We start from the raw sequence: 23,364 nt of genomic DNA, 5'->3' as shown, positions 1-23,364 counted from the left end.
AGGGGGAAAGTAGTACCCAGAAGCACTGGATTCTTAGTGCTGGCACCAAGCCCCAGCAATAATCCTGGAGGCAAAAAGAAAAAGAAAAGACCTTTCCAGTCATCCTGCCCCATCCTGCTCACCTACAGTTAGAAGCTCTCTCCCTACCCCTCTCATGCATGGCTCTATATGCCAGCTATCCATAGAAGACACCAGACTGAACTCTTCCCAGACAGGACTTCTCCATGTTTCCCGGAATCTCTCCACAGATCCTCACTCCTCTGGACCCTTTCATCTCCAACATCTTCACTGGATGACCCACCCCATGCTTGTGGCAGTGAACCCCAGTGTGTAGCCCTTCCTCATAGCCCTCTGAACCTCTCTAAGTGCTCATCTCTGGAGCAAGAGTCCAAGTACTCAGACCAGCTGTTCCTCCTCTAAGCCCCTGGCTGTATTACACAAGTCACACAGTGGGACCTCAAATGCCAAGCAACGAGTCATCCTTGGCTTCTGCAGCTCAGCCACCCCTGCCTGACATTAATGATAATTCTACCTCTTGCCATTCCCACCCCCCCCCCGCCCCCATCTCTAGACCTAGGTCCTCTTTTCTTTCTTAGACTCTTAAAACCACTTTCATTGGTTTTGTTTTTCTTGATAAGTCTCGTCTTCACTCTGTCTACCCTTTGTGCAAGACCACAGAGCTTTTTCTCTGAAGATGCCACCCCCCTACTTCAAACCATTTCAGACTCTCTAGCACTGGAGGTCATGATCCTCAATCACTGATGCTGTTTTTGCTTTTTTTTTTTTTTTCCCCTTTGCCTCGAATGTCATTCCCCACCTGCTCTCAGCATGGCTAGCACCCATGCATTCCAGTCAGTTTAAGTACGTTCCTCAGTTTGTTCTCTGGGAAGACACAGGTGGCCTTATTTTTGCTTTTTGTTATAGTTTCAGCTTTTCTATTCCCTTTTTTGTAGAGTTTTGAGCATGAATGGGTGTTGGATTTTGTCAAAGGCTTTCTCTGCATCTATTGAGATAATCATGTGGTTTTTGGCTTTGCTTTTATTGATGTGGTGAATGACATTGACTGACTTACGGATGTTGAACCAACCTTGCATTCCTGGGATGAATCCTACTTGGTCATGATGAACAATCTTTTTGATATGTTGCTGTATCCGGTTGGCCAAGATCTTGTTTAATATTTTGGCATCTATGTTCATCAGAGATATTGGTCTGTAGTTTTCCTTTTTTGTTCTGTCCCTATCAGCTTATGGTATCAGGGTGATGTTGGCTTCATAGAAGGTGGAAGGGAGTATTCCTGTTTCTTCAATCTTATGGAAAAGCTTAAGAAGTATGGGTACTGTTTCCTGAAAGTTTTGTAGAATTCGTTTGTGAAGCTATCTGGTCCAGGACTTTTGTTGTTGGGGAGATTCTTAATAACGGTTTCAATTTCTTTGTCTGTGATTGGTGCATTTAGATTTTGTAGTTCTTCTTGGTTCAGTTTTGGAAGGGCATATGCTTCTAGGAATTGTTCCATTTCTTCCAGATTCTCTAGCTTGGTGGCATATAGTTCTTCATAGAAGTTTCACAGGATTCTCTGGATTTCTGTGGTGTCAGTTGTGATATCTCCTCCATCATTGACAATTCTATTAATTTGAGTCTTCCCTCTTTTTTGTTTGGTGAGTCTGGGTAGGGGTTTGTCAATTTTGTTTAATCGTTCAAAGAACCAACATTTGGCTTCACTGATCTTTTGTATGGTTCTTTTATTTTTGATGTCGTTTATTTCTGCTCTAACTTTAGTGATTTCTGTCCTTCTGGTTGCTTTAGGGTTCCTTTGTTCCTCTTCCTCTAAGTCCTTGAGGTGTGCAGTAAGGTCGTTCATTTGAGCTTCTTCTTGGTGTTTAATATGTGATTGTATGGCTATAAGTTTCCCTCTCAGTACTGCTTTAGCTGTGTCCCAAATAGTTTGATAGGTTGTGTCTTCATTTTCATTTGTTTCCAGGAACATTTGAATTTCCTGCTTGAGTGAGTCTCTGACCCAGTGGTTCTTAAGGAGTATGTTGTTTAGTTTCCAAATTCTGTGACTTTGAATAATTTTCTGTTTGTTGTTAAATGTTAGTTTTACTCCACTGTGGTCTGAGAAGATACTTGGGATGATTTCAATGCTCTTGAATTTATTGATGTCGTCTTTGTGGCCTAACGTGGTCTATCTTTGAGTACGTGTTATGTGGATTTGAAAAGAAGGTGTATTCCAGTTTTTTGGGGTGAAGGAGTCTGAAAATGTCCAAGAGGTCTAGTCTGTCAATCTCTTCATTCAATTCTCTTGTATCTTTATTGGTTCTCTGCTTTGTTGATCTGTCTAAGTGTGAGAGTGGGGTATTGAAGTCTCCCACTATTATTGTATTACTATTGATGTATTTTTGAAATTCTTTCAGTAGGTGCTTGATGTATTTAGATGGTCCCTCATTGGGTGCATAGATGTTAATAATTGTTAAGTCTTCTTGGCTGATTGATCCTCTAATCATTATGTAATGTTCTTGCCTATCTTTTATTTCTTTAATTTAAAATCTATCGTGTCTGAGATGAGAATGGCTGTTCCTGCCCTTTTTTGTGGTCCGTTAGCCTGTATGATAGTTTTCCATCCTTTCACTTTAAGTCTGTGTTTATCTTGTTGTGACAGATGGGATTCTTGCAAGCAGCATATGGTTGGGTTATGTTTTCTGATCCATCCCCCCACCCTGTGCCTTTTGATGGGTGAGTTTAAGCCATTGACGTTTATTGATATTATGGATTTAATGTATTGTAGTGCCATTGTTCAAAAAAAAATTTGTTTGCTCTGATATATTGCAAGTATTATAGTGATGTTCTTGTTTATAAGAGGTCTTTTAGAACCTCTTTCAGGGCCGGCTTGGTGATGGTTGCCTCCTTTAACTGTTGTTTGTCTAAGAAGGTTTTGATCCCTCCATCTAGTTTGAATGAAAGTCTAGCAGGATATATTATCCTTGGTTGAAACCCTTTTTCATTCAGGGCTCCATAGATATCTTGCCATTTCCTTCTGGCTTTTAGAGTTTGAGTGGAGAAGTCTGCAGATAATCTTATGGGTTTTCCCTTGTATGTGACTTTTTGTTTCTCTCTTGCAGCCTTTAGGATACATTCTTTATCCTTACTTCTTCTCATTGTGACTATGATGTGTCTTGGTGTCTTCAGGTCTGGGTTGATTCTGTTTGGTACTCTCTGGGCCTCTTGAATCTTGATGTCCTTTCTGTTATTCAGGTCTGGGAAGTTTTCTTCTATTATTTCCTCTAGAATGTTTGCTTCCCCTTCCTCTCTTTCTTCCTCTGGCAGGCCAATTATACAAATGTTACTTCTTTTGAGATCATCCCATATGTCTCTGTTGTTGTTTTCAGTGTCTCTCAATCTCTTTTTAAGCTCTTTCACCTCTTTCTTCGTTTTCTCTAACTCATCCTCTGTCTGACTAATTCTGTTTTCTGCTTCTGTTAGTCTGCTTTCCCTTGCCTCAGCTTCTTTCTTCATTACAGCTATTTCAGCTTTCAGTTCTCTAATTGCCTCAAGATAGTCAGTATTTTCCTTGGGGGTCTCAACTGTTGTTTCCCTAATACTGCCATTCCTTTCCTCCAATGTTGTTTTCATTTCTGTGATTAATAAGTTTATTATTGCTTGCATACTTTTCTTATCTATGGTTACTTCTGGCTGATTTGTAGTTTCTTCTGGGCTCTTGTCTTCATTCGTTGGAGTAGCAGTTTTATTTGTTTTTGATCTACCCATTTTTTGATTTATGTGTTTCTTTTTTTTTTATAATCTGTTGTTCCTCAGTTGTTGTGTTTTGAGCACAAGTAACACTGTACTAAATACCTTTATGACAATTGCACTCACCAACCTCAGGAATTACAGTAGCAACTGAAGCTAGTATTGAAGCGGTTTAATCGTTACTAGTTAGCCAAACAATTTCTCCAGTCCATGAATAAATAGTAACCAAATCCCAGTGAAGAAGAAAGAGAAAAGAAAGAAAGGATAGCAAGAATAGACAGTTATGCAAATCTACTATCCATTGTATATTCTAGGGGTAACAAGAGGGGAAAGGGAACTAGAGCAGAGATACACACATAGAGAGTCCACTCTGAGTCAGATTTCTTCCCCCAAATAATTCACAAATTCAGAAAGGCAAAGAAGAAGGAAGAAGTGTATGACAAGATAAAAAAAAAAAAAGAGGCAAGAGAGAGAAAAGGGAAAAGATAAGAAAAAGAGCTGTAATTAAAGAGCAGTGAAAGGAAATTCCCAAATGTGTATCAGTGAATTCAAAAAAGCACACTGTTTGGTGGTGTGGGGGCTGGGGGCTGTGACTTTGGAAGCTGTAGGATTAAGGAAGAAAGGATGACAAGAATGAGAAAAAGAAAAAAAAAGGAGAGAGAGAGAAAAAAGAAAAAGATAAGAAAAAAAACAGTCATAAAAGGGCAGTGAAAGGAAAGGTTTTTTTATGTATTTATTTTTAATTATTTAATTAGCTATGCGGGGTGAGGTGGGGGGGGTTGGCTACTTAGAAAGAAAAAAGGCCAGAGGTTTCAGAAGGGTATAGACTTAGAATTAATGATACTCCCTGGTGGGACAGGAATTTGGTAAAGAAAAGGAACTCCTAGCAGGGTATCCTGCTAGGAGCTGGTCCCCAGGGACTGGGTGGGGGGTTGGGAGTGGGGAAGGAGGTATGCTTAGAAATTAAATGGAAGAAAAAAAATTTTTCCCCTTTTTTCCTACTCTAATTCTTAACCCAAATTAAGTTATAGTCACCTCCTTGGTGTCACTGCTAGGACCCCTTATTGGCTGGCCTACTAAAGGCAGAAAATCCTACCGTTTCCAGGAGATGTGGTCAGAGCTCAGCCACTAGCAGCTTCTCAGTCCGCCATCTTCCGGGAACCCCCCAGTTTCAGCTTTTCAAATGCACTTATGACAGAGCAGGAATCTCTATGAGAAGTGTATGTGTACTAAGATAGTTCTTCTTTTCTCCATTGTTGTGGTTGTGGTGTGTGTGTGTGTGTGTGTGTGTGTGTGTTGTTTTCTTATTTTAAGATGAGGGAACTGAGAGTTAGAAAATCAGAGGGACTTTCCCAAAAATCATCAGCTAGAAGCTGGTGGGTCTAGGATTAGAACCCACAGCCATCTAGCTCTACACTCAAAATTCGTCACAGAGCTGCTCTGCCGTATCACCCAGAGGGGGTTGTCTCTGCATCCTCCTGGCATGGCATAGCCTTGGCCACATCAGTTCACCTTGTGGAGTTTCAGTTTCATCTTTTGTAAAAGAAGGATCAAGTCTCCCCTCACCACTACCACTGCCCCCACCCCCACCCCCAATGGTAAAAGGACCTTTAAAAAGTACAGATGTAAAATCACTAGGCAAATTTGAAACAGCAGTAAACTTCCAGGAAGGTATGGTGTTTTCCTCAGCAATTTCCTTCCTCACTTTAGAGTCAAAGGCCTGCCATCTGCCCCTCCTTTGGCATGGGGGGTGGTGGAGAAGGGGGGCTCCCACTTCCTTCTCTGGCCCAGGTTGCCCCTGAGATTTTTAAAGGCACTATCCAGCTGTTCCCATCCCCCATCCCCATACACAATTGTGACAGTCAAGCAAAGAAAGGGGGTGGGGTGGGGGGTGGGATCCATAAAGGCTCAGCAACGCGGCAGCCGGTAGAATTCTGCAGCTCCTGGCCACCAGTTAGTGACGTCAGGATTTATAACTGTATTAAATGGTGTGACAGGCAGCCTTGATATATCAGTTCCCCCCTTCTTCCCAAATCACAGACAATAAAAGCTTTGGCAGTGAAAGTCATTCATCATCATAAAGACCTGAGACATCCCAGTCATCAATTTCACTCACATCCTTAATACACTGGAGAGAGTGCAGGAGTTGAGCACCTCAAAGGGGGCGGGGGCAGGGGAAAAAACATGAAAGAAGATTGAACAGGAATAATTACAAAGGTCAAAGAAGGGATTCCTGGGGGTGGAGGTGGGAGGGGTTGCTATGGGCAGACCCAGTCCCCAGCTGGATGTGTGAGGTATGCTCAGCTCATAGAGAAACTGGGTAGTTGCTGGAATGTTCCAGTACCCCAGAGGTCACCCCTTGGACCAGGCCTGGGGACTCCCAGGGCTAGGAAGCTACAGAAAAGGACCATGAGAAAAGAAGAGGGGAGACAAGGAGCCCTAAGTCTGGGCTCTGTGGCCCCAAGCTGAGTTTCCTATGGATCTTTCACTCCTTTAGTCTCCTTAGTACAAATGAGGTTGAAAGATTCAAAAATAGGGCCATCAACATGGCATGCTTGCTTGGTCACGTGGGAGAGCCAGGTTCGAGCCCAGCCTTCACTGCGCTGGAGGAAGCTTTAGTGCTGTGGTGTCTTTCTCTCCGTCTCTCTTTCTATCTGAAAAAAGCCCAACCTGGGCCAAGTGGTAGCTCACCTGGTAGAGTATGCATGCTACAAAGCACCAGGACCTGGGTTCAAGACCCCCTCCCTTAGTCCCCACCTGCAGGGGGGAAGCTTCACAGCGGTGAAGCAGTACTGTATGTGTCTCTCTTCCTCTCTCATTATCCCCCTACCTGGTCAATTTCTTTCTGTGTCTCTATCCAATAAATAAATAAATAGTCTTTCAAAGAAAGAGGTGGGATGGTGGAATTCTACCCCTGTCATCTCCGAACTTTGTAAACCGATACTAAATCGCTTAAAAAAAAAGAAAGACAATGTCAGCTCAGACTGGTGAAGACTAGAGACGAACAACAATAACAAAGTTAAAAATCAAAGACAAAATTAAAAAAAAACACCACAGGAAAATTCATAATCCCACTGATTTACTTGGGGGTCTGTGCCTGCTGTGGCCGTCTTCTGGACAATGTGTTTTCAGCAACTTCCCAGAACTGACAACACCCTAGCACTGCACAGTCAGTTGGGGATGGGTTGGGGCCCAGAGCCCCTGGGTGCACCTTCCGCCTGCCACCCACCCCACCCCCCCCGCCCTTTCCCTGGGTCCTCCGGGCCTCCCCTCCCCTCCTACAGCCTTGACCACAGTAGAAGTCAAGAGAAAAGACCCATCCGAGGGCTCCAGAGAATTAGGTGAGTCACCCTGGGAAAGCCTGGGCTGCCGCACCAGGAATCCACCACATATTCCTCCCTGCAGTCCTGCCAGGGGTCCCCCCCAAGCCCGCCTGGACCCAGGCTCCCCACTACTCATCACCTGGACTGTTGGCTTAGCATCTTTCCTCCCTCAGGCAGGAAGAGCAATAAACAGTGAGAAAGGAGGGAGCCCACTGGGTGTGGAGAATTGGGGACTTGTGCTGATTGTTCCTGAACAGAACCAGAACATAAGACCCTTCCTACAGATACCTGGCCGGGGAGAGAGGGAGAAAATGTTTAAGAAAAGAAAAAAAAAAAAAAAGAGCTGGAGAGGTAACTGAGTTGCTTTCCCGCGCAAACAGCCCAGGTTTGGGCCCCAGCACCAAGTGATGTGGCAAGTACCATGCCACTAAGAGAATCTCTGATACTGTAGTGGGGGTCTCTCCCTCCTTTCTCTGTTTCTGTCTCTGTCTCTCTGTATAAGTAAGCTTACAAGTAGTGTAAGCAAAGTGCTGAAGTTGTGCAGATACTAAGATTACTCTATGGAGGGAAAGAAGCAAGCAGAAAAGAAAGAAAGGCAGTAATATTTTTTTCTTTTACTTTCTTCCCTGAAGATGAAACAACAAAAGAAAACTGGTCTGATGGGACAAGGGAAAGTTGCTGGAAATGCCGCCGTATTTGACAACTGTCTGGGTGTGAGGTAGACTGCAAAAATTGAGAGCTTAGGGTTGCCCAGGCACCTCCAGGTGACCTGGACCAGGTAGGAACTTGCCAGAAAGTACACAAGGAGTGACACCTGCCGGCTGCCAATCCACTCAACACACCTTTGCTGAGGGCCTACTTTGCTGAGGCTGCTGCGGCCTGTCTGGGTGCAGGATGGCCTCAGAGCACCAGCTGATAGAGGCTGACTCAGACCAGTGCTCTTCGGCCAGAAACTAAGACAAACCACCCAGACCACCGAGCGCCTGCACCAGCTGATAGAGGCTGACTCAGACCAGTGCTCTTCGACCAGAAACTAAGACAAACCACCCAGACCACCGAGCGCCTGCAGGAGCTCCAACCCACCCACTGGCCTTGTTTGGGGTCCATTCTCCTCCAGCTCGGGATCCACCCAGTTTCAACCTCCTCTGGGAGGTCCCTGACACACCCGATTGATCGGTAAGCATCAGGGTGGTCCAGCCATCAAGGGTGTCGCCTCTAGGCTCTGACTACTTGTGTTTGTGACCTTGAGTAAGTGTCTACTCCTTGGCTTCTCAGTTTTTGCTTCAGTAACAGAGGGGCAGTGAGTCTATACCCTTCATAGGGCTGGTAAGTAGATTAGACAAGCTGATCCAGGCAAAGAGCTTAGAACAATGCCTGCTGGCTAGGGCATGGGCAGTGAGTCTGATTCTCTCTCCTGTAGGTGACTTTGGGTTTATTGGGCCTTACTCAGGAAGATGGTCTCTAGGAGAAGAGCCCTGAAGCTAGCCCACCCCCAAATAGGTTACCAATCACATCATCCCTGAGGGGGGCTATGAGACCATCTTGGGCCTGGGTTAGCAGAGGGGCAACCAACGAAGCAAGTAAGTGGCTCTGAAAAGTCAGCACCACTCCTGAGGGAGCAAGTCTGAGAGGACAGCAGGCTCCCCCAAGGAATCATGCCAAAGCCCACCTCACCAAACATTTCCAGTCGTGCTAGGGTGGGAACAGAAATTCTACAGTCTTTCAGGCAATGAAAATAAAAGCAAATAGAGAGAAATCAAAGAGAGGGTTTATTTGTTGTTTTTTTTGTTTGTTTTTGTTTTTTGACTGTGAACATTGGGGAAATAAATGTAGCTAACCAGCAGAAGCTAATGCATTTGGAGAGAAATAATAATTGTGATAATATCTTGCATTCAAATGTCCCCTAAGCTCACTGGAGACATATGTGCGTGTGTGTGTGTGTGTGTGTGTGTGTGTGTGTGTGTGTGTGTGTGTGTGTGTGTGTGTGTGATGCCAATGTCCTTGATACTAACTTAGGAGGCTGGGACAATTCATTAAACTCAAACCTAATCGACAGCTCATTTGTTTATTCACCCATCCAATGAATACTTACCAAGTAAGTACCCACTATGACCTAAGCCCCATGTGGGACAGAGATGATTCAGAACTTCACAGGGTGTGCAGAAAGTTGGGCTGCATGCAAAGAACCCTAAACCAAGGCAGAATGGGATTACAAGGGAATTAAACTGGGGCCTAGATGAAGGGTCATCACTCTGACCTCTGACTATGGGGTAGTTCCGGAGGTCTTCCTGGAGAGGTGGCGTCTAAGGAATGCTCCCTGTAGATATACCCGGAAGGTATACAGGCAGTGATAGGTAAGCCTACTGGTTTCTCAGCTCCTCGGTGCCACAGGGGTTATTGCTGGTAGAATGTTGCCCAGTGCCTAGAAATATTGCCTAGCTCAGTGCTCCACCATTCTCTGTGGCCATTTTTTTCCTTCTTCACAACCCAGAGGAAGAGTGAGGCCCATCCAATGCCCACAGAAGTGGAGAGAGAAGCTCAACAGAGACATAGAAAAAGAGATGCCTGATTTTTTTTTTCAGACACAGGGGCCACCCCAGGGTAGAAAAGATTTGACATTCTTTTTATTTTAGATAGAGATGGAGAAATTGAAAGGAAGGGGAAGATAGGGAGAGAGACAAAAGCTATCTGTAGTACTGCTTCATTGCTTGTGAAGCTTCCCTCCTGCAGGTGGGGATGAGGGACTTGAACCAGGGTCTTTGTGCACTGTAATGTATGCACTCAGCCAGGTGTGCCACCGCCTGGTCCTAAGACTTGGAATTCTCAAGGAGACCTTAACATTGGAACTAGAAGCTGTGGTGGACAGAATCATGATCCCCCAAAGATATCCAAATCCTAATCTCCAGAGCATGTGACTATGCTACTTGGTAAAGCAAAAGAGACTTTGTGGATATGATTAAGTCAGAGATTCTGAAACATGGGAAGTATCCCAGATTATCCACATAGACCAATGACATCACTGAGGGTCCTTAGAAGGAGAGACACAGGCCAGGAAAGTGGCTCAGTCATAAAGCACATGCCTCGCATGGGTGAGTCCCTGGGTTAGAGTACTGCTCTACTGACTGTTCCTCGTCTCACCTCTTCTCTGTCTCTATCTCACTCTCTCATAAGAAAATAAAATGAGGGGGATGGGGAGTGAGCAATGGCACAACTGTTTAAACACACATAGTACTAAGCACAAGGATCCACTCAAGGATTTGGGTTCGAGGCTCTGCTCTCCATTTGTAGGGGGGAGGCTTCACAGCAGTGAAGCAGGTCTGCAGGTTTCTGTCTTTCTCTCTTCCTCTCTATTTCCCCTTCCTCTCTCAATTTCTCTCTGTCTTATCCAATAAAAATGGTAAAAAATGGCCGCCAAGAGCAGTGGATTTGTAGCGTTGGCACCAAGCCCCAGCAAGGACCCTCGAGGTAAAAAAGAAGAAGAATGAGGAGGAGGAGGAGGAGAAGAAGAAGAGGAAGATGAACAAGAAGAAGAAGAAGAAGAAGGAAGAAGGAAGAGGAGGAGAAGGAGGAGGAAAAGAAGAAGAAGAAGAAGAAGAAGAAGAAGAAGAAGAAGAAGGAGGAGGAGGAGGAGGAGGAGGAGGAGGAGGAGGAGGAGGAGGAGGAGGAGGAGGAGGAGGAGGAGGAGAAGGAGAAGGAGAAGGAGAAGAAGAAGAAGAAGAAGAAGAAGAAGAAGAAGAAGAAGAAGAAGAAGAAGAAGAAGAAGAAAAAGAAAAGGAAGGAAGAAAGGAGGAAAATGGAAAACTGGGCCAGGGAAAGGCAGTGGCAGAACAAATGAGAAACTGAGCTCAACTTCTGGCAAGGCATTTAATAAAAAAAAAATAAATCAATATAAAGAGGAAGACAGTATGTATGTACAGAGTCACAGAGAGAAGACCACAGAAGCAGTGGTCAAAGATGTTTTTCTGCTGGCTGTGAAAGTAGAGAAAGGAGCCACAAGCCCAGGACCATGAGTATCTTCTAAAAGACACTTAGAAAGGCAGAGAAAAGGAATCATTTTTGTGCCACTGGTGGGAACAGTCCTGCCAACACCTTGATTTGAGATCTTTTGACCTCCAAAACTATCAGATGATAAATTCACATTAATTTAAGATACCAAGTTGGTAGCAATTTGTTACAGCAGCCATGAGATGCTAATACCAAAGGTCTCAAGGAACATGCAGAGAAGGGAGCCTCAAGCCTGCCCCACGTGGGTCAGGCCTCATCCCTGAGGAACTTTCTCATCATGCCCTTGCTGCAGAAGACCTGGCTCCTGGCTCAGGGTGCTTTCTGAGCTCCAGATAGTCAACAAAGATATTTTGCTCTAGACAGTTTTTTTCTTAGTGCTTTTGAACTAAGAACTCATTTAATCCACATAATAATACCTTATCCCCATATTACAGATAAAGAAATTGAAATGCTGTGAATAATATCTCTCTCTCCTCTCTCTCTCTCTCTCTCTCTCTCACACACACACACACACACACACACACACACATACACACACACACACACACACCACAATTTCATCAATGGTAGTTCAAGGATCCAAAGACAAGCAGTCTTGCTCCAGAGTCTGAATAAGAGCTTTTAAAGACTGATCACTTTCTAAAGACCCCAGTGGCTGCTAGCCTAGCTGAGAGGGCGAGAGCACTATTTAAATCTCTCTGATGCTGTGGGATGTGTTACCAAGGGAAGCAGTACACTACAAGGCTTCAGAGAACGCCAACTGTGCCTCTTACTACTGTATGAACTCAGGCGCTTTCTCTGATAGTTGAGATAATAATAGTACCTATGTTTCATAGTTTAAAGGGTGAAAATGAACCAAAGCACATAACAAATGCTCAATAAACATTAGTGATCATTGTTATTATCTCCTGAGGCAGCCTGCTCAATTTGCAGAGAGCTCAAACGGTTACAAAGTTCTTGACGATCTCTGTGCTCCACAAAAGCTTGCCTCCCCCCAACCCCCTTTTCCCAGTATGCTGCTCCAAGCTGTAATACCTCTCTCTCCCTGCCCCACCACCCCCAGCCTTGAGCAGTCAGTCAGACCTCAAATCAGGGGATTTTAAGCCAGGTCCTGGGACACCTGTAGATAACAAAGTTCCCTGCCCTCTGGACTTCCTTCCCCATGCTCTATCTGCAGAAGGGGGAAGTTCTGCTCCTAGTGACCTGTTTGGTAGCAATTAATATATGGACTCAATTTTCTAAAGATAACAGTGTGAAGAGTATAGACCCCTTTGTAGAAAATTAATGCGAGGTTTACAAGTTGATACACACACACACACACACACACACACACACACACACACACACGTGGGGGAGAGAGAGAGGAAAGGTCCTTCTGGAAGGACATTCACTGAACCAACAACTCTGAGGACACAGCAGAGTGGAGTGAGGGAAAGGTCCCATGCTGTCATAAAGTACTTATGCACTTTTTGTTTTTAATGAGCATGTATAACTTCAAGACTAAGAAGTCCTTGTATGAGGATGGAGAGATAGCTCACCAGGTAGGGCGAGTGCCTTGTCATATGTGTAGCCAAGGCTCAAATCCCGACACCACGTGAGAGTTCTTATCTGAATGGTAAAGTGGTGTAGATCTGTGAGACACCTCCACAACAGAAAATTAATTATGAAAAGTCGAGTTGTGAGAGGCTAAACCAAGCTTCAAAGAGAGAAATCAACAGTGTATGGTTTCCTTAGAGCAGTCTAAGCATGAAATGTTCCCCAGACACCACAACCAAAGAGAAGCAATGCCGCCACCAAATACCCCCTACACACACACACACACACACACACACACACACACACACACACACACACACACACACACACCTTCAAAGCACAGGCTTCCTACAGTATTGGCCTTCCATCCCCTTGTTCATTTTCTTTTGCCTTGTGCAAGTATCCATGTTTGTCTCCCCAGTAGAGGACAGGGACTCAAAGCCTCAAGAGTCAGCCCAGGTCGAGGCCTGACATAAAGGAACAGTTGAGTTTTGATGAAGCGATAAAGGAAGGAAGGAAGGAAGGAAGGAAGGAAGGAAGGAAGGAAGGAAGGAAGGGAGGGAGGGAGGGAGGGAGGGAGGGAGGGAGGGGAAGGAAGAAAGGAAGAAAGGAAGGAAGGGAGGGAGGAAGGGAGGAAGGAAGGGAGGAAGGAAGGAAGGAAGGAAGGGAGGGAGGGAGGGAGGGGAAGGAAGGAAGGAAGGAAGGAAGGAAGGAAGGAAGGAAGGAAGGAAGGAAGGAAGGAAGGAAGGAAGGCAGACAGCAGCACATTGGAAATTGCCAGGGCCAGCAGTTTGGTTTTTCCCCTCCAGATAATGGTGAAGCAGTGAAGATCTCTGACCAGAAGAACAAGCTAATGAAATACTATTTTAGGAAGACAGACCACAGAAGGGTGAGCTGGGAAGCTGGATGCCCAGGACCTACTCAAAGGCGATTTGGAAAGGTTGGTTTCCAAGCTGCCTGCGAGTGTAAAATCTATGAGTGCATTACCAGGTGGCCATCCGACTTTGTTTATTTTTATCCTACAAAATACAAGGTCAGAAACAACTACAGTGCTTTCCGCTGAAATTATTTTTTCTAATTGACACTGTACTTTACGCAAATATTAATTCATTTATTCAACAAACAGTTCTTGGGAACACTGTGTGAACCGGAAAGCAAATTATATTTCCCTCTGATGAGCATTTTAATTATAGAGATGCCTGAATCTCACTTCAGCTTGAAAGTGATCAGCCTGCAGCTGGCTTCTCTGAGACTGAGTATCCTTCCAAATACCAACGTTCCAACAGTCTCCCTTTCCGTAGAAGCTATAATGATGGGGCTCATTTTACAGTCCAAAACAAATTTTTTTTTCCCCTGCTTTCAAGACCAGTGTGAGCAAAGACCTGGGGCCAGTGACAAGTTAAGTCCAGCTGGACAGCAGTAAGAGACAGGAAGGATGGGCTGGAGCAGACTCAAGAACTACAAATGCCACAGAGTCAGTAAAGTGAGGGCGTAGAGTTGGCCAATAAAATCTGGATCTAGAATGTGGCTGGCTCATCTGAAGGAGGTGGCCACTTTTCAACTTTACCTGAGTGTGAACACATAGGAACATAGTCCTAAGGTGAATAAGTGTTCCAACTTTTCAGGATAAGTTCAACTTTAAAATTTTTTGCACTGGTGGGGTGGGGAATGCACTCAGGGCCTCATACTTCTGAGTGATACTTCTGAGTGGCCTCTTCAGTCCATTGTTATTCTATTCATTTGAAGCCAAAGAAAGAGGAGAGGTACCAAAGCACTATTCTACCACCCATGAGATGTCCTTAGTGCTCCCCGCTGGGGCTAGGGAATTGAGCCTGGGGACTGAGTCCACCATAAGTTCCGAGCTTTACCTGCTGAGTCACTTCCTAGTGTCCAAAGTTACACATCCATTGATTGTTGGAAAAGCCATCACATGTTTCTCTATGCAAAAATGTGTCATGACTTTTCCAATAACCCAGTAAGTCTCATATTAAATCTCCAGATTTCTTAAGGAAATCTTCAGTTTAATGTTCTGATGTAGATATACTGACAAGACTTGGGGAGGGGATGCTCATCAGTGAAAAGTCCTCTTCACGATTGCTCCCTAAATATTGTTTAGTTCCTAAGTATCCCTTAGAGTTTTTTTTTATATATACATGTACACAAACATGTATCCTATTGCCCCACCCTTCCTTACACAAAGGGTAACATTTTGTACATATTGTTCCTCCTGGGTTCTTTTTTTTCATGAATAATATATTTTTAATAATACATATTGCCTGGGTCTATACTTCCAAGTATGGATGCCAGCCTGGACTTGGCAGATACCTCAGCTCCTGGCTCACCAATGGGAATGGAAATCACTCCAATGGAGAATGGCTGCCCCTAAGTCCTGTTTGAAGATTCTTTGTCTCTGAAGTACTGAAATCCCTGTCACCAAAGGTGAACAATCATTTCCAGAAATGGGTGAAAGGTCAGACTCCCTACCCTCTGGAGTTAAGTTTTCTCTAACCTAGAGAGTCCTCCAGGCCTGATGACAGACAGGGTCCAGCTGTCAGCTGAAAGAAATGAGAAATGACCCCCACCTTTGGGCATTTTATTCCATCCTTGGTTTAAACAATGATGCAGGTCAAGGATGGAATACAAGGCCTCACACTTGTGCTCTACTGCTGAATCTCCCCTGTGGACTCATTTTTAAATTTTATTTTATATCTTTAATGGAAAAGGAAGAGGGAGAGAAAGAAAGAGAGAAAGAGATGGGGAAGAAGAGAGGAAGGGTGAGGGAGACCAAAGCACAACTCCACCATCCATGGAGATGTATTGGTCTCTGCCTGTGATGCTCTCATGTGGTGTTAGGGGCTCCACTGAGGGCCTCACAGATGGAAGGTATGCGCTCTACCCACTCAACCACCTCTCTAGTCCTATTTATACTTTTTTCTTTCTAAAGCTATATCTCTTTCAGAAATGCCTTTTTTTGTGAAGTTTTCCAGTTTCTCAAGATTTGGATCTTAAATCAGATGTCACCCTTCTAGGACCAGGAGACAGCATAGTGGTTTATGCAACAGACTTTCCTGCCTGAGGCTCTGGGGTCCCAGGTTCAGTCCCCAGCACCACAGGTCAGAGCTGAGCAGAGAAAATAAAATAAAACACACATCAAATCTTTAGAGAGACCCTAAGTCACCCAACCCTGTTTACCATGACCCTTCAATATCTTCTCTCTACTCTCTCCCGAATTGTTTTTTCTGTTTGTTTGTTTTCTTTCTTTCTACTTTTTTGTGTGTGTGTGGTTAGTTGTACAGGGTATAACCCCACACCACCACACTCATGACCGAAGCTCAGACTGTTTTCTTTAGAGTACATCATAAAACCACACTGACCACTTCTCCTGTGTTTGTTGTGGACAGTGGTCAGCAGGTGAGCCCACAGAGGGGCCAGAAATGTGTCGGGAGCACCTATCAGACTTCTTGGCAGGCCTCATCTGACAGTCACTGTGGCAGCCCCACCCCTTCGCAGTGGACACAGTCCAGCCACCTAGCAACTGCCAGGAGGCTCCCCGGAGAGCTTGGTTCAAGGTCTCAGGCTATACTGTGGTTTTTACTATTATTCCTCACAGCACCTTTTAGATATATGTACTGCACAGCTCATATTTTTTGCTTTTATTATTCATTATGATTTTTCTCTGAGGGAACAAGTATTTAGATAGGTCTGATTGAACCTCGAAAAGGTTCATAAAAAATGAGTCAGAGGAGGTGTTCCCCGTGGAAAGATGAACCAACTTGTTCAGAGCAGCCTGGCATCTGGCCAGACCTGTGGGTACAAAATCCGAAAAGACACTAGTGATTGCCATTTGTCAAGGACTCTTGCGGCACTGTGCTGAGACCCTGGATGAACAACATATGGACTCAGTCCTCACAGGAAACTGGGGTTTATTGGGGTCCCTTTTTTGTTGCTGAGGAGTTATTCTGATGCATTCTCCGCCCCCAGATCAGGTTTTACTATGCCGCGCGAAACCCTAGCATTGCCCCCTTCAACCAATCCTGGCCCTACACGTCACCTCTGGTTGTCGCCCAATAAAAAGCCCCCTCACCCCTCCCCTCGCTCTCTCTGGGCTCTCAGCTCTCCCTCTCTGAGGTCTCGCTCCCTGCTCTCCCCCCGTGGTCAGCCATTGCCGGCTGGCTCCACGTGGTCGGCCATTGCCGGCTGGCTCCACGTGGTCTGAACCAAACCCCCCCCATCCTATAATAAAGATTTGTGTACCCCTTTGCTCTGGACGTCCGATCTCTTCTCCGTGGTGCAGCCCGACACCAGACCACCTCAACAACACTTTTTAGGGGTGGGAGATCCAGACATGACTAGCAAACAACTTACTCAAGGTCATCCAGCTAGAACATGGTCGAAGCTGGACTTCGAACCCAAGTATTCCTGGTTTCCTACTGGCATTCTCATTATATGCTAAAACAAATATCTACTGAAAGCCGGTGGGCAGGTGGCAACATACCCAGGAGAGCACACATGCTGCCATGTGCAAGGACCCAGGTTCAAGTCTCCAGTTCCTACCCTGGGGGGGGGGGGGGAGGAAAGCTTCATGAGTGGCAGAGCAGTGCTGCTGCTATCTCTTTTCTCTCTTCTTCTCTCCCTCTTTCCCTCTCCCTAGCAAGAAAAATTGGCCACTGGGAATAATGTAGGTCTCATGTAGGTCCCAGGCCCCAGCAATAGTGGATGACAAGAAGAAATGTGTACTGGAAAATTTAATCTGGGGTGTGAGTGTGTGTGTGTGTGTGTGTGTGTGTATGTGTGTGTTTAAATCAGCAAATAGAGGTAAGCATCAGGATCTGGTTTCAAATCTAGCTAACTGGAGGTAGGCTTGAACAGATTCCTCTCCCTCAGAATTCTGCCCCCTGATGTCAAGTGAGCAGCTGGACCTCTGGTCCTCTACTCTGCTATATGTGGCCAGGATGTTTGCTCTAAGGGAAGCCAAAAAGAGTCAGTACTGGATCCCCTTACAGACCCCTCTGGGGTCTCCTCTCCCACAAGTGCGCCCAATATCCCTTTGCTGGCTCTGGGGCCTTCTCCTCTCACTGCCTCATTACATCCTCACAGCAGCCAAGAGAGACAGGAATGGCCACTCCCATTGCATAGACAGGAAAGCTGAGGCAGAGAGATGACAGGGCAGCGAGCTGGCCAATCCTGATCCTCTGGCTCCTGCTCTAGCGTCCTCTCCTGCTGTCCCCAGAGCTCAGAGGAAAAAGACAGAAGGGGGGGACAGGTGGTGGCACACCTGGTTGAGCGTACATGTTACAAGGGCCCCAGTTTGAGTCCCCAGTCCCCACCTGCAGGGGAAAAGCTTTGCAAGTGGTGAAGTAGTGTTGCAGGTGTCTCTCTGTCTCTCTATCACCCACTTCCCTCTCGATTTCTGGCTGTCTCTATCCAATAAGTAAAGACAATAAACTTAAAAAGAAAAAGGAAAAAGACAGAATAAGGTCAACTTTCTTTTAAGTCCCAAGGTTGGACTCCAACCATAACTGAAGAAGGCAGCAAACCAGATTTGATGGCCATTTTTTTTCTTTGTGGGCATGCACCCACTGCCCCACAGTCTCTCCCAGGAAGAGCCTGAAAGCCAGAGCCTGAGTGATCCACCAGACTGGAAGGAGCCTCTCCAAGTCTCCTCCCACCATCCAACTTGCTGATACAGACATGAGCCTCTGAGAAGGTGTTAGCAAGGGTTCAGACTTGTTCCCTTCCCTCTTGCTCTCCCTGGCAGAGGGCTGTGGAGCCACAGCTGGAGGCAGGACTGCCTGGACCTCTGATGGGGTCCCCCCCTGGCTGTCCCCTCTGGCAGGAAGACACCACGGCTGCCCCACCAGCAGGCCTGTGGCCCAAGGACACATCTGCAGGTAATTAGTCCCAATCAGGATGGGCCCAAACTGCTGACGACACAGGAACCAGCAGGCCATGTCACTGGTTTGCAAATGGTGAGCAGTTTCTGAACCGTGGCCCTGGCTGGCCAAGACGGAGTTTAACTTAATATTTAATGTGGCATATAAACGATGGAGAGAAATCGACTCCGTTCTCTAATGAGACCTTCCCTGGGCATCCCTGAGTGGGAGGGCTGGGAGGAAACAGCATGGCAGGGAGGCTAGGACGCTGGGGGGGTGGAGGGAGGGCTGGGCTGGGTGCACAGTCTAACAGAGCACTGCTAGGTGCTGGGCTTTGGGGAAAGGTGATGCCGGAAAACTTGAGGTCTCTTCTGAGGCATGCAGAACTATGTCAGCACGTCCACGAACATGCTGCCTGTGCTAAGTAACGTCATGTGGTGCTTTGAAGGCCCACTCTGCTCTGGAGGGCCACTCCTTGTACGCACTTTAATGGCCCTCAGTGGGTCAGTAGCTGTCCCCTGAAGAGTGATTTGAAATGTAGGTTGAGAACACATACTGCCGCAGACAAGGGCCTGGGTTCAGACCCCCAGTCTCTACCTGCAGAGGAAAGCTTCATGAATAGTGAAGCAGTGCTGCTGTTCTCCACTTCTGCTCCTGTCATCCCCTTCCCTCTCATTTCTCTCTTCTCTATCAAAAACATTTTTTTAAAAATGGGGGCTGGGCAATGGCACACTAAGTTAAGCCCACATGGCACAAAGTGCAAGGACCAGTGCAAGGATCTCGATTCAAGGCCCTCGTTCCCCACTTGTGGGGGCGGGGGGGGTCGCTTCACAGGCGGTGAAGCAGATCTGCAGGTGTCTATCTTTCTCTCCCCCTCTGTCTTCTCTTGATTTCTCTCTGTCCTATCCAACAACAACAACAATAATGGAAACTACAACAAAATGGAAAAAATGGCCACCAGGAGCAGTGGATTTGTGCTGCAGGCACTGAGCCCCAGTGATAACCCTGGAGGCAAATAAATAAAATAAAATAAAGTAATTTTAAAAGACCACCAAGAGTGGTGGATTCGTCATGTAGGTACCTAACCCTGGGAATAACCCAGGTGGAGATGAGAGGAAGGAAGGAAGGAAGGAAGGAAGGAAGGAAGGAAGGAAGGAAGGAAGGAAGGAAGGAATAGAAAGAAAGAGTGTAGATTTAGCGGCTGGGTAGAGGGTGTGTTTTGCCGTGCATGGTCAGTTTGGGAGCAGTGATAGCACACGTATGGGAGACCCCGGCTCCGTAAAGAGAGAAAAAAGGAAACAAAAAGTGTGTGTGTGTGTGTGTGTGTGTGTGTGTATGTGTGTGTGTCTGTGTGTGTGTGTGTCTGTGTGTGTGTGTTAACACAATGGGATTATTAGGGATTATTGGCTTGCAAAAGACTTATTATTGGCATGCAAAAGACTTTCCTTTTATCCTGCACTATTGTCATGTCCTGCCAAACATTCCAGTAGGTGAAAAATCTGTTTATAATTATTTGAATCTAGAATTGAGCTTCATTTACATATAAATGTGGACTTGCAATTTCCATGGTCTTAATATACGCTGAATTTTCTAGGAATGCAACAGCCGTGTAAATGGAGTGGAGTTTGCACTTTGTTGTACTTGGCATTTTGCCAGGAGTCCCCCACCCATTTGCCAAACCTCCTGGCAGTGGGAGTCAGTGGGAGTCAGGCTCCCGCATTCCCGAGTCTGGGGCCTGCACTGGCGCCCTCACAGAGATGCTGAGCATGGGGGCAAGGCCCAGACTACTTTATTGCGTCTAAGAGCTAGAGTCACAGTATATTTGCTTATCAAATGACACAGAAGCTTCAGATGTCAAACTAGATAGTACTTATCACGCTATGTCACCTTTTCCTTAATCTTACAGTCAGTATTTTGTTTTGATTTCTTTTGCAATTAGCTGAGTAGCATAACTTTTGTGGACATACTTTCAGAAGAATAAAGGGCAGTATTTGTGTTTGCTCTCCCAAGAGGATCCAGTGTGGGACTGAGCAGGGAACCCCAAATGTAGTGCAGCTCTAAGGTACCCCATTAAGCAGGGGGAGACTGGGAATCTTTTCCCCACGACTATTCACAGACAAATACCTGACCTACAGGTATGCTTGTAGCTCTAGGTGAATACTTCTGCTTTCTCACACTGAGGAGATCACAGTTAACTCGACAGATTTTCCATGTACTTAAATTATATCTTAGACATTATTCATGTGAGTACAAGGAAAGCTAAATAATTCTTATCAATAGTTGCATAGTATCTTGTGATGCCAAAGAGCCATCATCTCTTGGTAGACAGTGTAGTTTCCATTTGTTTGCCATTGTAAATAATTCTGCAATTACTGGATCATTAGGGAGGAGATAGCTCACCCAGTAGAGCACACACTTTACCATGAGAGCCCCCAGCCAATACACTAGAGCACCAGACACAGGGAAATATTCATGAACAGTGAAACAATGCTGTGGGGTGTGTGTGTGTGTGTGTGTGTGTGTGTGTGTGTGTGTCCCTCCTCCCCCACCTCTTCTAGTTCTCTCTGGGCCTGAAAGGTATACTGAGACAAAGACCAATTATTATAAAGTTATAGTTAGTTGTCGTTATAGTTATAGGTACCACTGTGCTTCTTTGTGATTCTACCTGATAAAGTTAAAAAAGATTTTTCATTTTCCCTGATGCAGCCCCACCCTACCTACAGTTTTTATATATAAAAAAAGGAAACATTGACAAAAAACATAGGATACAGGGGGCCAGTTGGTGGTGCACCTGATTAAGTACTCACATCACAGTGCACAAGGACCCGGGTTCAAGCCCCTGGTCCCCACCTGCAGAGGGAAAGCTTCACGAGTGGTGAAACAGGGCTGCAGGTGTCTCTCTGTCTCTCTCCCTCTCTGTCTTCCCCTTCCCTCTCAATATCTCTCTGTCTCTATCCAATAATAAATAAATGAATGAATAAATAAGTAAATAAAACAGGATAAGAGGGGTACAACTCCACACAATTCCCACCACCAGAACTCCGTATCCCATCCCCTCCCCTGATAGCTTCCCTATTCTTTAACCCTCTGGGAGTATGGACCCAGGGTCATTGTGGGATGCAGAAGGTGGAAGGTCTGGCTTCTGTAATTGCTTCCCTGCTGAACATGGGCGTTGGCAGGCCGATCCATACTCCTAGTCTGTCTCTGTCTTTCCCTAGTAGGGCAGGGCTCTAGGGAAGTGGGGCCCCAGGACACATTGGTGGGGTCATCTGCCCAGGGAAGTCTGGTTGGCATCATGTCAGCATCTGGAACCTACCTACATTTCTAAGAGCTCCTTCCTACCTACTAGCAGGTGTGGAGTCGCCTCTCAGAGACTGTCTCTCTGGATTAGCCCAGGGCTGCTGGGCTAGGAGGGCTGTCTGCCTATGCCAACTTCCCCCTCCAGCACAGTAGTGAGCTCAGCAGTCACTGTTAGAGGGTCCTGGTTGGCATGCCAGGTGCCTCCTGTGTGCCGGCAAGCACCTGAGCATACTGCCTGGTCTTACGTATGTATCATCCTGAAGCGCTAGGTGCTAGCTAACTAATTCCCACAACAGCACTGTGAGGGAGCTGCTACCACAGGTCCCATTTTTACGGACTCAAATCACAGTCCAGGAGGCTTACAGAACTTACCCAACCTACACAACTGGCATGCAAGAGGCTTTGCATTGATCCCCTATCTCTGTTCCCCCCCTTCTTTCTTGTTTCATTTTATTTCATTTCTTTTTGGTTTTCTTTCCATCAGAACACTTTTTAAAAAAGATTATATTTATTTAATTTCCCTTTTGTTACCCTTCTTTTTTTATTGTTGTTGTAATTATTATTGTTGTTGTTATCAGAACACTTTTTGACTCTGGTTTATGGTGGTGCCTAGGATTGAACCTGAAACCATAAAGCCTGAGGCATGAAAGTCTTTCATAGAACAGTTATGCTACCTCCCACCCCATTGCTCTGCATTTTTAATAATGTATGGAGGGTGAAAGAGGTAAAGTCACAGCTTTATCTTTCAGTTCTTTGTGTGCAAAGACTCTTATTATCAGTTTGTATCTGTTACAAAGTGACCTGCATTTCTCTGAAAGACTACTACCATATGGCTTTGCTTATGTGTACAAGATAAAGAACTGAAACACATAAATTTGTAAAAACAAAGATACAGACAAAACAACCACCAAACTTCTGCTAAGACTTTGTGAAAACTATGGTGGTTACCCTGGGGGGTGCGCTGGGGGAACAGTAGTCAAGGGTGTGGTTTGGAACTATTGGGGTGTCAGAAAAGTCATGAAACATTATTGCAGAGAAAACTATGTCATGACTTCTCCAACAACACAATAGATCCCTGCTGTCTTATAAGGGTTTTTTTTTTTGTTCTCTTTTTAAAATTTATTTTAATGTTATTAGTGATCTAAGAAATTATAAAATAACAGTGATACCATTCTGCACTGCTCCCACCACCTGAGTTCTGTATCCCCATTCCCTCCATTGGAAGCTACAGGAGTTTTCCCAAGGTCACAGACATGGTTGTCATCTGACAATTTTGTTATTTGTTTTAGTTAGTTTGTTTCTTTGCCTCCAGGATTATTGCTGGGATTCGGTGCGGGCACTATGAATCTACTGCTCCTGGTGGCCATTTTTTTCCATCTTTTATTGGGTAGAACAGAGAGAAATTGAGAGAGGAGAGGAATACAGAGAGGGAGAGAGAAAGACACCTGCAGACCTGCTTCACCACTTGTGAAGCGACACCCCTGCAGGGGAGTTGGGGGCTCAAACCAGGATCCTTATGCTGGTCCTTGCCATTTGTACTGCATGCACTTAACCCAGTGCACCACTGCCCAGACCCCTCATCT

General features: G+C 45.5%; 1 protein-coding gene across 1 annotated transcript in view; it reads right to left on the bottom strand.

The window, feature by feature from the left end:
• PAX5 (paired box 5) overlaps nt 1-23,364 on the bottom strand; it is a 223,791-nt gene that overhangs the window by 76,283 nt on the left and 124,144 nt on the right. The window lies entirely within an intron of this gene.

Source organism: Erinaceus europaeus, chromosome 10 (genome assembly GCF_950295315.1).
Source record: "Erinaceus europaeus chromosome 10, mEriEur2.1, whole genome shotgun sequence".
NCBI lineage: Eukaryota > Metazoa > Chordata > Mammalia > Eulipotyphla > Erinaceidae > Erinaceus > Erinaceus europaeus.
The sequence above is the reverse complement of the archived record's forward strand: the minus strand, read 5'-3'. Positions and strand labels throughout refer to the sequence as shown.